General features: G+C 37.2%; 1 protein-coding gene and 2 long non-coding RNA genes across 7 annotated transcripts in view; 1 reads left to right on the top strand and 2 right to left on the bottom strand.

The window, feature by feature from the left end:
• Positions 1-7,783, bottom strand: part of LOC122514151 — a 48,833-nt gene extending 41,050 nt beyond the window's left edge. The window contains exon 1 of the long non-coding RNA XR_006302964.1: positions 7,696-7,783. This is a non-coding gene — a long non-coding RNA (uncharacterized LOC122514151). The remainder of the gene's footprint in view (positions 1-7,695) is intronic.
• Positions 4,134-11,580, top strand: part of LOC122514150 — a 42,601-nt gene continuing 35,154 nt past the window's right edge. Inside the window, exons 1-2 of one of the 5 annotated variants that reach the window (XR_006302959.1) lie at positions 4,134-4,220; positions 4,439-4,731. The gene's annotated coding sequence lies outside the window, so the exon portion shown is untranslated. Of the gene's footprint in view, positions 4,221-4,438; positions 4,732-5,151; positions 5,399-6,407; positions 6,771-11,580 lie in introns of those variants that run through there. The other 4 variants (XR_006302960.1, XR_006302963.1, XR_006302961.1 and 1 more) reach the window with 4 other exon arrangements.
• On the bottom strand, positions 4,579-6,128 carry LOC122514153. The gene is made up of 2 exons (XR_006302966.1): positions 5,650-6,128; positions 4,579-4,717 (listed from the first exon to the last, which is right to left on the bottom strand). It is a non-coding gene; the product is annotated as an uncharacterized LOC122514153 (long non-coding RNA).

The raw sequence follows: 11,580 nt of genomic DNA, 5'->3' as shown, positions 1-11,580 counted from the left end.
AAAAACTTTCCACAAGTTGCTACTCTCTCACTCTCTCTTTCTTTCTTTCTCTCTTTCTCTTTTTACGTACTCTCTATCGTTTAAGAATAGTCTCCACAGATTTCTATTTGATACGGACAGTGTTCGACAAATTATTCCGTTCTTCCGTTCCTTCTTTCTCTTTTCCCTCGTGTCCTTTTTCTTCCTTTCCTCTCTTTCCTATTTCGTTTAATATTTTATCTCATCTATATCATTTTTCTTTTTGTTTCTTTTTTTTTTCCCCTTTAAAAAGTAATTTTAACGTTTCACCCGCCAATTCGAAGTCACGCAGGGATTGTTTTTAAATATAAATTATTTGAATAAGTAAAAAAACGATGGTAAAGCGATATCATAAGTTTCTCGTTGTATTATTTCTTTATTTAGGGATGATCTAAATTACGTTTTAAGTAAGATACGCATACGCTTAAGTAAGATACGCATGGACATACATGCGTGTAATAAAAAAAAACTGGTGTGTGTACTTATGTACGCAGGTAAGAAGTTATACTTCTTTGCCGTACCAAAACGAATATAACCTCAATAACCTCAAAAATAACTTCAAAAAAATAACTTCAAAAAAAAAAAGAAAAATAATAATAATATATATAAGAAAGAAAAAGAAAATATCAAAATATAGATATCAGTCCACACTAATATAAGAGAGATATATCGAATTACTTTACGCATCAACAGCCATGGCGCGGTTACAGCATTAGTTTTACAGCATTAGTTCTCGCTTCGACCATTTAAGTAAAGCAGCGCTGAGTACGATTAGTAATTGGATGGGTGACCCGCTTGAGAAAAAAAGGGGAAGAAGAAAAGAAGACAACTTCATGCCGTATACTTGAAATCGCTTTACCGCGCGTCGTAAATACCGACAAACTTCATGGTGTCGTTTTTCCAGACGCTCGGAACAAAATCACTCCCCATTACATTTTCCCCAACGCGCCAAAAGAAGTATAACTTCAAAAGTTTCGTATTTAATAGGAGGAATATCGAAGGTAAGAATAACAAGTAAGCGATCGTTGGCATAAGTCGAGAAGCTTTTCACGGCTCATTTAAAGTCAAATACGTTTGCGCATGCGCAAAAACTTTCACACCGGCCTATTAGCTCGGTCACTTTCAATGTACTTGCATTGTGTACATGCGCGGCCACGATATTACGTTGGAATTTAATTATTTCCCTGGTAATTCAATAATTCATTCGCCCGCGAGAGATCATATTTGGCTTAATATCCAGCAAAACGTTTACATTATATACGCAAGATCGATGGGGACGTCATATCATGCTTGGGATATTAGCGATATAAAATTATCGTTTCATGTGGTGTAAAAGTTAAATGTAGAACAGCGTAAACTGATTGTTTGCTATATGATATACGTACTCGATTCCAATATGAAAATTATTATTACATATTTTATTGCATCGTCACGAAGATCATAGTAGATAATAGCACACACACAATATATGCATATGTACGAGCCGTATACGCAAATCGAAGAAATTTTATCGCAGTCGAGTATCGTTAGATGCGTTAGACGAAAATACGAAAAATAAGAGATTAGAAAAAGAAAAAAAAGAAAAAAGGAAACGGAACGACTGCAAAAGTCATTTCGTCGTTCAGGCTGTCGTTTATTTATATTTCACAAATCGCTTTCAAAAAGAGCGCAATACTTTGGGCTTAGCGATCGTGCACAAAAAATGTCAGAGAGAATCGCCTATGACTCGTGGTGGCTACCAGCAGCAGCAGCTCGAGGGGGGAGGTTAAAAAAAGAGAGAACCGTAGGACAGAAAAAGAGAGAGAGAGAGAAGAGAGGAAGGAAAAAGGATCGGAAATATTATTAAAAGCCGCCGGATCATCGAAAGCTCCGCGCTAGAATTCTGCGGTTCGGCAAAGTGTTAGTAGTGGTTGCTACGTGAACTACAATCCGACTTGGTGTTGGTGAGATAGTTTCTGTGAGAGTTGGTAGACTAGGCTGGTGGTTATCTTCGGTGGACAGGCAATATACAAATGCGTGTACCTCTTGTGCTTAGAGTCAATTCCCCTCCTCCTCCTCCTCCTCCTCCTCCTCCTTCTCTTCCTCCTCCTTCTCCACCTCTTTCACCTTCTACTCTGTATTCTCTTTTTCTATACTTTTTGTTTTCTTTTTTTTTTCCCAGTTTCTTCATTGAGTTCTCCGATAGATGGATCGACATAAAATATGTATTATAAATTATATATCTGAACGAGAGGACACACAAATACCGTGATAACCGTAGAAACGTAGGATGAAGGAAAAAGTGAGTCCTTTTCAACGGATACAACACGCCAGGAAGATATATAAAAACGCAGCGCGGATTTTTCGGTCACGTTTGGTTGATTGCAATCAAGCTTCTCTCGTCGATCTTGCAAATGAAAGTTGTATAGGGTCTGTTTGTGCAGAATTACCGACACGTGTTTTGTAGCCCAAAGTATCGGCTCGCCTTTTTCTATTCGCTTTTGCTCTCTTTTTCTCGGTCGAATGCTTTTTTTTGTTTTTTTTTTTGTTTCAATATCTAACAATTCTCGCGATTTGTTCTCACATTTTCTTCGATTACGGATCATTGTTTTTCCCTAATATTTTGTCGAAACAAACAAAAGGAAAATGGTAAATATTTTTTGAAAATCGAACAACGACGAAAATATACGAGAAACTTTTTTTTTTTGAAGTTATACTTCTTTTGGCGCGTTTGAGAAAATGTGATGGGAGTGATATTTTTCCGAGCATCTGTAAAAACGACACCATGAAGTTTGTCGGTATTTATGACGCGCGGCAAAGCAATTTCAAATTTACGGCATGAAGTTGTCGTATTCTCTTTTTCTTCCTCTTTTTTTTTTCTCAAGCGGGTCACCCATCCAAATACTAATCGCACTCAGTGCTGCTTTACTTAAACGATCGAGCGAGAACTAATGCTGTAACCGCGCCATGGCTGTTGACGCGTGAAGTAATTCGATATATCTCTCTTCTATTTAGTGTGGACTGATATCTATATTTTAATACTTTTTTTTTTTTATATATTATTATAATTTTTCCTTTTTTTTTGAAGTTATTTTTTTGAAGTTTTTTTTGAGGTTATTGAGATTATATTCGTTTGATACGCAAAAGAAGTATAACTTCTTACGTGCGTACATAAGTACACACACCAGTTTTTTCTTTTTTCAGGATAATCTCGTTAAGACAAAAACTTAAGATAAAAAAATGAAATTAGTTTAGAAAAATATTAGCCCGGTTACGAGGATCGTTGATTATTCCGTTAGCGAAGTAAATCGCGCGTTAAGCTTTCGCGTCGGGTTTAGCATTTGTAGCAAGTAGAAGAGCTTTGCTAGTCGTCGTGTTCGGTGAGGGTTGTAGCGGACCAAAAGCAGATCGAGAACTGGTTCTGACATCTTTGGCGGTTCATTACGGCGTGGTAACGTTCGCTTAACAAAAAGCCGAGCGTCCGACTACTTGTCGCTTGCCCGTGCCCTCGTTATTATCATTAATTATATGCGCATTACGCTTGGGAGAGAAAGAGAAAGAGAGAGAGAGAGAGAGAATCGAGCAAACAGTGTGTTCTGATAGTTAGAGTAACATTTACAAAAGAAACGAAAGAAAGAAATGTTTTGATATCGAGTAAGAAATGATAAGAATAAGAAGAAGAAGAAAAAGAGAGAAAGAGAGAGAAAGAGAGAGAGAGGGACGAGAAATCACTGTATCAAATGAATCTTTTGATTTTTTCGAAGGTAGTGCCAAGCCTGTCGCGATATGCCAAGTTTAATGTAATGCTATAAAACCGGCATAATTTAGTAATGAACGGCCACTTTGAGCAAATGGCTTCGTGCATCACCGGGGCCAAAGCAAAGAAGCGAGCGTAAGTCCCTTTGGCCTGCTCGGAGTCGCGTGATAGGATAATAGTAATGTGCTTAATGGTAAATGGAGGCATTCAAGAGGCCGAGATTCAGATGGCACTCATAATGGCCGCACGGGGTCCGTACGTATCACCCCTAATAAGTACAAGTGGCACAAAATAGCTGTAATCACTTGACATCATGGATCGTAAGATTATCCTCGATCCACTCCTTCTTCGACATCTTCACGTTTATCTCCGTCTTCTTTTCTTCGTTTATCCTATCTTCCTTTCTTAAAGTAACATTGACATCTCTCGATCAACAAGAAAGAACACTTCTCCGAGACTTTCAAGAGTAACTTTTATTTAAATCCTTATCAAATCATTTTCTCTCTATCACGAGAATTAAATCTTAATTCGATAATATATATATACATTATTGCTACTTTTTTTTGGTGGCTTTTCTTTATTTTCTATTTAGTTAATAACGTTTATCTCGAAGTCATATATCGTTTCGCATCGAATTCGTTATTCTATTAAAGGATTATTTGAACATTATTCCCCGTTCGGTAGGTTATCACCGAGAGTCAATAAAATATCGTTATATTATATCCAACGTTGAAAATGAACGAGCGTTGAAAAACTTAACAAAAAACGGAAAAAAAGATATGTATATCGACTAGAGTAGGAGAGAGTCGAAAAATATTTTCAACTTTACGTACCGAGCTCGCGAGTTTATTACAAAGTCCGGACGAGAAGCTTTCGTATGTTTATCTCAGCAACCGTTCGTCCTTCCAAGTAAATACAGAGTAGTACAGTTCCAGCGGCCATACGAGACACACGTGTCGACGACTACGCTAAGGCAGGTAACATCGTTTATTTTAATCTTAACGTTGTTGAATATTTTTCTTATTTATTTTATCGTACCGTTACTATATCATATTGTTTATATAATTATTATCGCATTATCTTTAAAATTTCGATCTCAAATATTTTTGATTAATTTAATCTTTATCGTCTGGGTGACATCGGATCACAAGGACCAGAACTGTATTAATGTAACTTAAAATCTTATTTTTAAATGATTTATACAAAATAAATATCTTCTTTATAAAAACACTAAAATTATTTATTAAATATTCGCAAATCATTCCAATTTAAATCGCTAGTTATTCTTTTATTAGGTACATCATTAATTAAAAGATTAATCACAATTTGACTTGTATAAAAATCGAATACAATTGTAAGCAATCGTTGCAAATTAAACAAATTAGCTTATAATTTAGTTGGAAAAAAAAGAAGAAGAAGAAGAAGAAGAAGAAGAAGAAGAAAAAGAACATAAAAAGAGAAACGAGGACTCGATAAGAAGGATCATCGAGAATAATCGTAGGAAATAAGTTTTTAATTACAATCGTACTCAAGAATAAATCGTTGTAACGTTCATCTTACAATGGTCTAACGATAAACTAAAAGATTCGGAATTCTCGTCTATGTGTTTATAGTCATTGAGTCAAGTTAACTACGACTACGAAAGAAGATAGAAATAAAGGAATGGTAAAGAGAAGTATAATAACGTGGATCGTTCTCTCGCACGACTATCGACGAACGATAATTCAAAGTAAATTTAATGCGAAACGTATCGCAATTGCGGACAAACGTATATGGTATATATACGAATATAATACATGTATATACATATTTATATATATATATATATTTCTGACTATATATATAAATAGCTGTAGATATGTAGGTATCTATAGATATAGGGAAACATAACTCACCGAGGGTTTGTTTGCATTATCTGCTGCGTTCAAATACCCATATTTATCTCATCTCTCGTGACACCCTGATGGGGTTGGGTGGGTGGCGGGTTCGGGGGGAGGATCGTTATTTTATTGACACCTCGCGAACGATAGATATCCCATCAAAAGTGAGACTCAAACTTTCTCTCCGATTTGCTTGATCTTCCTAAACTAATGGATAAAATAAATTACGGTTCGTACGATCGTTCGTAAAATTTCATTTGCAGTATGAAAATGTAATCTCACTTAAACACAATAACTCTTGTTTATTAACTTATTTATATAGATTTTTTGTTTGTGGTCCGATGTGTATTAAGCGTTTACCTACCATATCGCATTTCTTTTGCTTTTTATGTTAATATCCACATTATCGAGTGAAATGATTGATATAGTAATTTCAGTAATGGCTTAATAAACTGTTTTATTATTATTATTACTATTATTATTACTATTATTATTATTATAATTCATTGGAGAATAAAGAAATTTTCGAGAGAGAGTTGGATATTCGTCAAGGTAGATATTTATTGCGTATTATTTATAAAATTTTTTACGTTTATCTAGAGCGAAGAATTAATTTTTTTTAAAAGAATATAATTTTTTTTCTTTTGTTTCTCGTAGCTGCAATAAGTTATGACAAATATTTGTATAAGCAGCCGTTTTGCTAAACCATCGTGAATTATTGTTTAAAACGGAAAATGAATTTCTCTTCGATTCTTTCTTCTTCCTCTTTTCAGTTTCTCTTGTACAGCGATAAAAGGGCCAAAGGTTATCTATGATCGATGAAACGATTTCAATTAACAAAATGCGTTCGCGTTTCTCTCATTTCGACGGATGGATCGAACGGACGGAAAAAAGCTCACCGTGAACGTAACCGATGCCCACGCCGTTTTTTGGTATTCGTTTCGAAAAATATGCGAGACCGCTCAAGGTTAATGGACCGGACGAATGATGTTGTCCCGTGCGTCGGGAATTACGCGCAGAAAAATACCATTGTCCGGGTATGGGCACCATTGGCGAGCCTATAAGCGTTTACTTTATTACGATTTTACCCGAAAATTAGCTGAATAAAAATCAAGATTGAACTCGTTGGTAAATAATTACAATAGTTATTGGTTAACTGTTATTAGAATTGACGAGAGAATACCTACTTGTTTTAATTTTAAAATCAAATAAAAATTTAAGGATATATATATATACGGTGTCTAATTTTTCCAACCGTAACGTAGAAAAATATTGGATTTGTGTAAATATTGGAAATCGTTATTATTTTATAATATATTAATAAAGTAAGTTTTCTAGATGAAATTAATTGTTAATAGTATATCCGACATCGGTTTTGCATTATTAATCGATAAAATTGTAAGTTGCTTGGTGCGTTCGTAAAATCCAGTAACCGGGTAAAAGGGAAATATCACGGATTATTATTTATCCAGTTTATCGCACGAATTAGTCGCGCGAATAGGGATTCATTAGAGCACTCGCTTAATTATCACAGCTATTCGATGTTACAGAGAACGTGAATGAGAGAGAGAGAGAGAGAGAGAGAGAAAGAGAGAGAAAGAGAGAGTATTCAGAGAAATAGAGAAATAGGAAAGTATTGGAAGGATGAGAGGGGAAGGAGTAAAAGTGTTGGTACAGTAAAAGTAAAATTATAAGTCTGACGTTTAGAGTTTCGTTCAAGCAACATTCGGATATACGTTCTCGATATCGAGAATTTCGAATCAACGTTAATTAATTTCTCTCTTTAAAGATGGTTTTACTTCGAGATTAGAATATCAAGCTGGAGGCAAAGCTCGACCTCGAAGAGGGAAAGAAGTAGAAAAAAGAAAAAAGAAAGAAAGGAAGAGTAGGAGGAGGAGTAGGAGGAGGAGGAGGAGATAGAAGGAGGAATAAGGGTAGAGATTCGCTAATGATTCAACACCGGCTGCTGAGATCTTGGAAAAAGTTTTCTACATTAAGGACCTACAAGAAAATGGAAACTGGAAAGGGCTTGAAAGTAAAGGGTAAGGGCTGGCTACCTACCACCGATGCCAGTGGTCCCCGTGGTTCTGCATTAGCCGGAATCGAGATAGTTTCGAGGCGTCGAGAGATGGCGCGAGATCTCATTTGCATGGAAAAGGCGAATGAAAAGTTTTTCAAGCCGGACTTCAACTTTAATTCTTAATGAAAATGAGACCCTCGTGAAAGTCACTAGGCTTGGCTCGCGTGGAAACAGAGACGGAGGGATTTCACAGAGAAAAAGAGAGATGGAAAGAGAGATGGAAGAGATATAGCCGACTGTATGCAGCCTTTCTCTTACTACTACTACTACTACTACTTCTACCACCACTGCTACTGCTACTGCTACTGTTACTGCTACTGCTACTACTGCTGCTGCTGCTGCTGCTACTGCAGAGAAGGGAAGCCGCTTGGATGACGACGAAGGGATAGAATACGAACAATGAAGACGAGAGGGCCGTTCTACCGCCTTTGGCCACGCGCCTCCCGGTCGTGTACTTAACGCTGTAGTTTCGGAATTGTCGTACTACTTTCCTCGACACGCCGTGAATCTTACAGTTTCCGCTAACTCCTTACTACATTTCTTTTTTTTCTTTTTTTCTACTTCACATCGTTTGACCTTTTCAAAAGGAGTTAACAAAAGAGAGAAGAATATTAACTCGATTCTCGGGTATTATTAAAACGATATTTTTCTTACGATATTACTATTAATCGATGCATTGTTTTTCTTTTATTATTATTAATAATGAATTGATATAAGAGAGAGAGAGAGAGATCATTCGATTGCTCGGTAATGAATAACTTTTTCCTGTCTTATTATTTTGAATCTTGGAACACAAACGATGACGACTACGACGACGATCTTATTAGCGCTCGGACAAAATTGTAGCTTCGCGTAAAAGAGGGAAAAATAGAAAAAGGGGGAAAAGACAAAAAAGAAAACTAAGGGGGAAAAAAGCCTACGTACTCAGTATATGTACTCAGTAAGTATATGCAAGCCTTTATCTTAGAGAAGGGTCCTTGAGAACCTTACCGCGGGCGTCATACCGGGCGAGTACGTTCTCTCTTTCGAATGCAATATTGCTTTACTCGGTAGGAAGTCGAGACGCTTGACTGTCAGACTCGAGACAATAGTAATCGCACTTCACGTCATACTTAACCGAACGCGGGCTGTGGCGATGCCAGTGGGTAGAAATCCGCGACGCATTTCTCTTCTCCTCCTTTCTTCTCTTCTCTTCTCTTCTATTCTCTTCTCTTCACTTTCTTGTCTCGATCGTCTCAAGAATCTTACATTAGACAAAATAATTTTTCTATTTTCATTTAATAAACAAACATATAGCAATGATATTAATAACTTTAACAATAAAACGATTCGTTAGATAAGACGTTAATCATCTTCTTCTAAACATTGTTTAGAATATTAACGATTAACAAGTATCGATGATCGAAATATCGTTCGGTCGCGTCTTGTATCGATGCGAAGTAGCATTAAAAAAAAAAAAAATAAAATAAAAAATAAAAGGAAAAAAAAAGATCTTGGCAGAGAAAATCCCTTGCGTTAGACTCTACTTGCAGTTATAGCAGGAACAGCCCTCGTCGTCGTCGTCGTCGTCGTTGTCGCCTACACCACCTCCACCACCTCCACCACCACCACCACCACCACCATCATCGTTGCCGCCGCCGCCACCGCCGCCGCTACGGCTTCTCCTCCTGAGCTTTAACAATGGGAGAACCGAGGCTCACGTGCACGTAGGAATCAAGTGTTCTTACACACTGGCGCAGTCCACTAGACCGTGGGCGCATGCATAATACAATGACCCTGCTAAGTACTATTTTAAAACAATGCTGAAATTGCTTTAGGGGATAAAAATGAACGAGGTAGCTAGGTGTATTTTTCTCCCCTTTTTCCTCCCCCTACCCCACCACCTTCTTTGACGAGGGTTGCACGTACGCGCTAGTCCATACATGCGAAGAGGATAGAGAGAAAGAGAGAAAAGGGTTGCTGGTAGTGGTAGTGGTTGTAATAGTAAAATAGTAGTAGTATTAGTGGTAGTAGTAGTAGTAGTAGTAGTCAGCACTCCTCTCTCTTTCTCTCTCACTCTTTTTCTTTCTTTTTCTTTTTCTCTCTCTCTCTCTCTCTTCCTCTTTTCTACTCACCTATTCTCTCTCATTCTTCTCTCTTTCTTCCTCATTCACAGTCGCTGGATTTTAGCGTCTCTTTCTCGAGCGTTGCTGCGCCTGCACATAGGCATAGACTTCTACGTACAAAGCCGCTAAGCCTTTGAGTCTCGGTCTCATCGCCGTACAATAAGGCGTCCTACTTTTTTGTTTTTACATTCACTTTGAGATAGACTATAGATGTGTGTACGTGTGTGCGTGTAGTAGTGGTAGCAATAGTAGTATTAGTATTAGTAGTAGTGGTAGTAGAAAGAGGATTTTTTAGAAAGGGTGGATACGTCCGTAACATCGTTTCTGACATCCAACGATTTTCTTTATTCGCTAATATAAGAAGATGCTACTTTAATTGACGTTATTTCCAATTATAATTACTCGTTTCCTACGAGATTTAATCGTTGTTATACAAATGTTTCCTATTGTTTCGTATTATTTAGTATAGCACCTTTTTAAATTATATAGTTTTTTTTTTGTTTTATATATATATTTTTATAAGTTACAAGCTTTAGATTTGAAACTTGTTACGTAATTTCTTGTTCCACAAAGAAATTCTAATTCATTTAGTTCTAAGATTCCAAGGTGGGCCCATTCTTTTCACTTTGACATTTTTAATTATGGCTCCTTCATTCCAACCAGTTCCTCGCGAACCACAAAAGCCTGCTCGACTGACTGCTCGTCCGATTTTAAAGAGGCGAACTTTCGCGGGAATAAGATGATAGAGAAAAAAAAGAAAAGAAAAGAAAAAGTAAGGGAGGGAGAGAGAGAGAGAGAGAAAAGCACCGAACGCTGGACCATAAAGTCGATCTTAAATTAGTAATTAACCGAGGTAAACTCTCGAATAGAATTCGTACGAACTCGCTTCTTCTTCCCATCATCGAGGTTTCTTCGACTTTCCATGACTTACAATCGAGTTATTATTATTAGCCTCTTGAATTATGCATCTGGATATCGACTCGTTTCAAAAGAAGCAGAAGAGGAAGAAGAAGAAGTAGAAGAAGTAGAAGAAGTAGAATAAAAAAAGAAAAAAAAAACGAGAGTAAAACAAAGAAGGAAAGAAAGATAGATATAAAGCAAAACAAGAAGTTAAAAAAAGAAAGAAAAAAGAATACTTAAATAATTGGTCGTCAGTTAATTACGGCCGAAAAAAGGCCTTGTAGTCTCGATTAAAACAACGCATCGAGACAACTTTGTTATCTTCGCGATTAAATCTTGCCGAGAGAAAAAGATAGGGAGTAAAAATGAAAAAAAAAAAAACATAGAGACAAAGAAGGGGATGGAGTGAGTGAGTGAGTGAGAGAGAGAGAGGAAGGGAGAGAGGGTGGGAGGCAGAGGTTTGGATCCGTTTACACGCGGTGCTCAGATAATGATGTTATTTTTATTGTAAATGAAAAGCGGCCGTCCGTTGGACGCAGGCGAACGAACTTTGTCCTGGGTCCTACCCTTTCATCGTTCCTAACGCAATTTTTCAATGTTATTACCTGCGGCATTTGAGGGAAAGTAGAAGCTTTTAGAGCGAAGTATATTTCGGTATATTTTCTATTGCACGACGAGGATGCGTTGTTTTACATTTACGTGGAAAAGTAGTGGACGAAGGGATGCTGTTGCAAGTGGTGGTGGTGGTGGTGGTGGTGGTGGTGACGGTTACGGTGGTGGTAGTATTGTTTGCCATTCGCAAGCCTTTTTCCGATCGTTTCATCGCGCTTATGGGCTGCCACGATGCTCGCTAATGAGTTG

Source organism: Polistes fuscatus, unplaced genomic scaffold, assembly GCF_010416935.1.
Source record: "Polistes fuscatus isolate 324 unplaced genomic scaffold, CU_Pfus_HIC Scaffold14, whole genome shotgun sequence".
NCBI lineage: Eukaryota > Metazoa > Arthropoda > Insecta > Hymenoptera > Vespidae > Polistes > Polistes fuscatus.
This window is presented reverse-complemented; position numbering and strand designations above follow the sequence as displayed.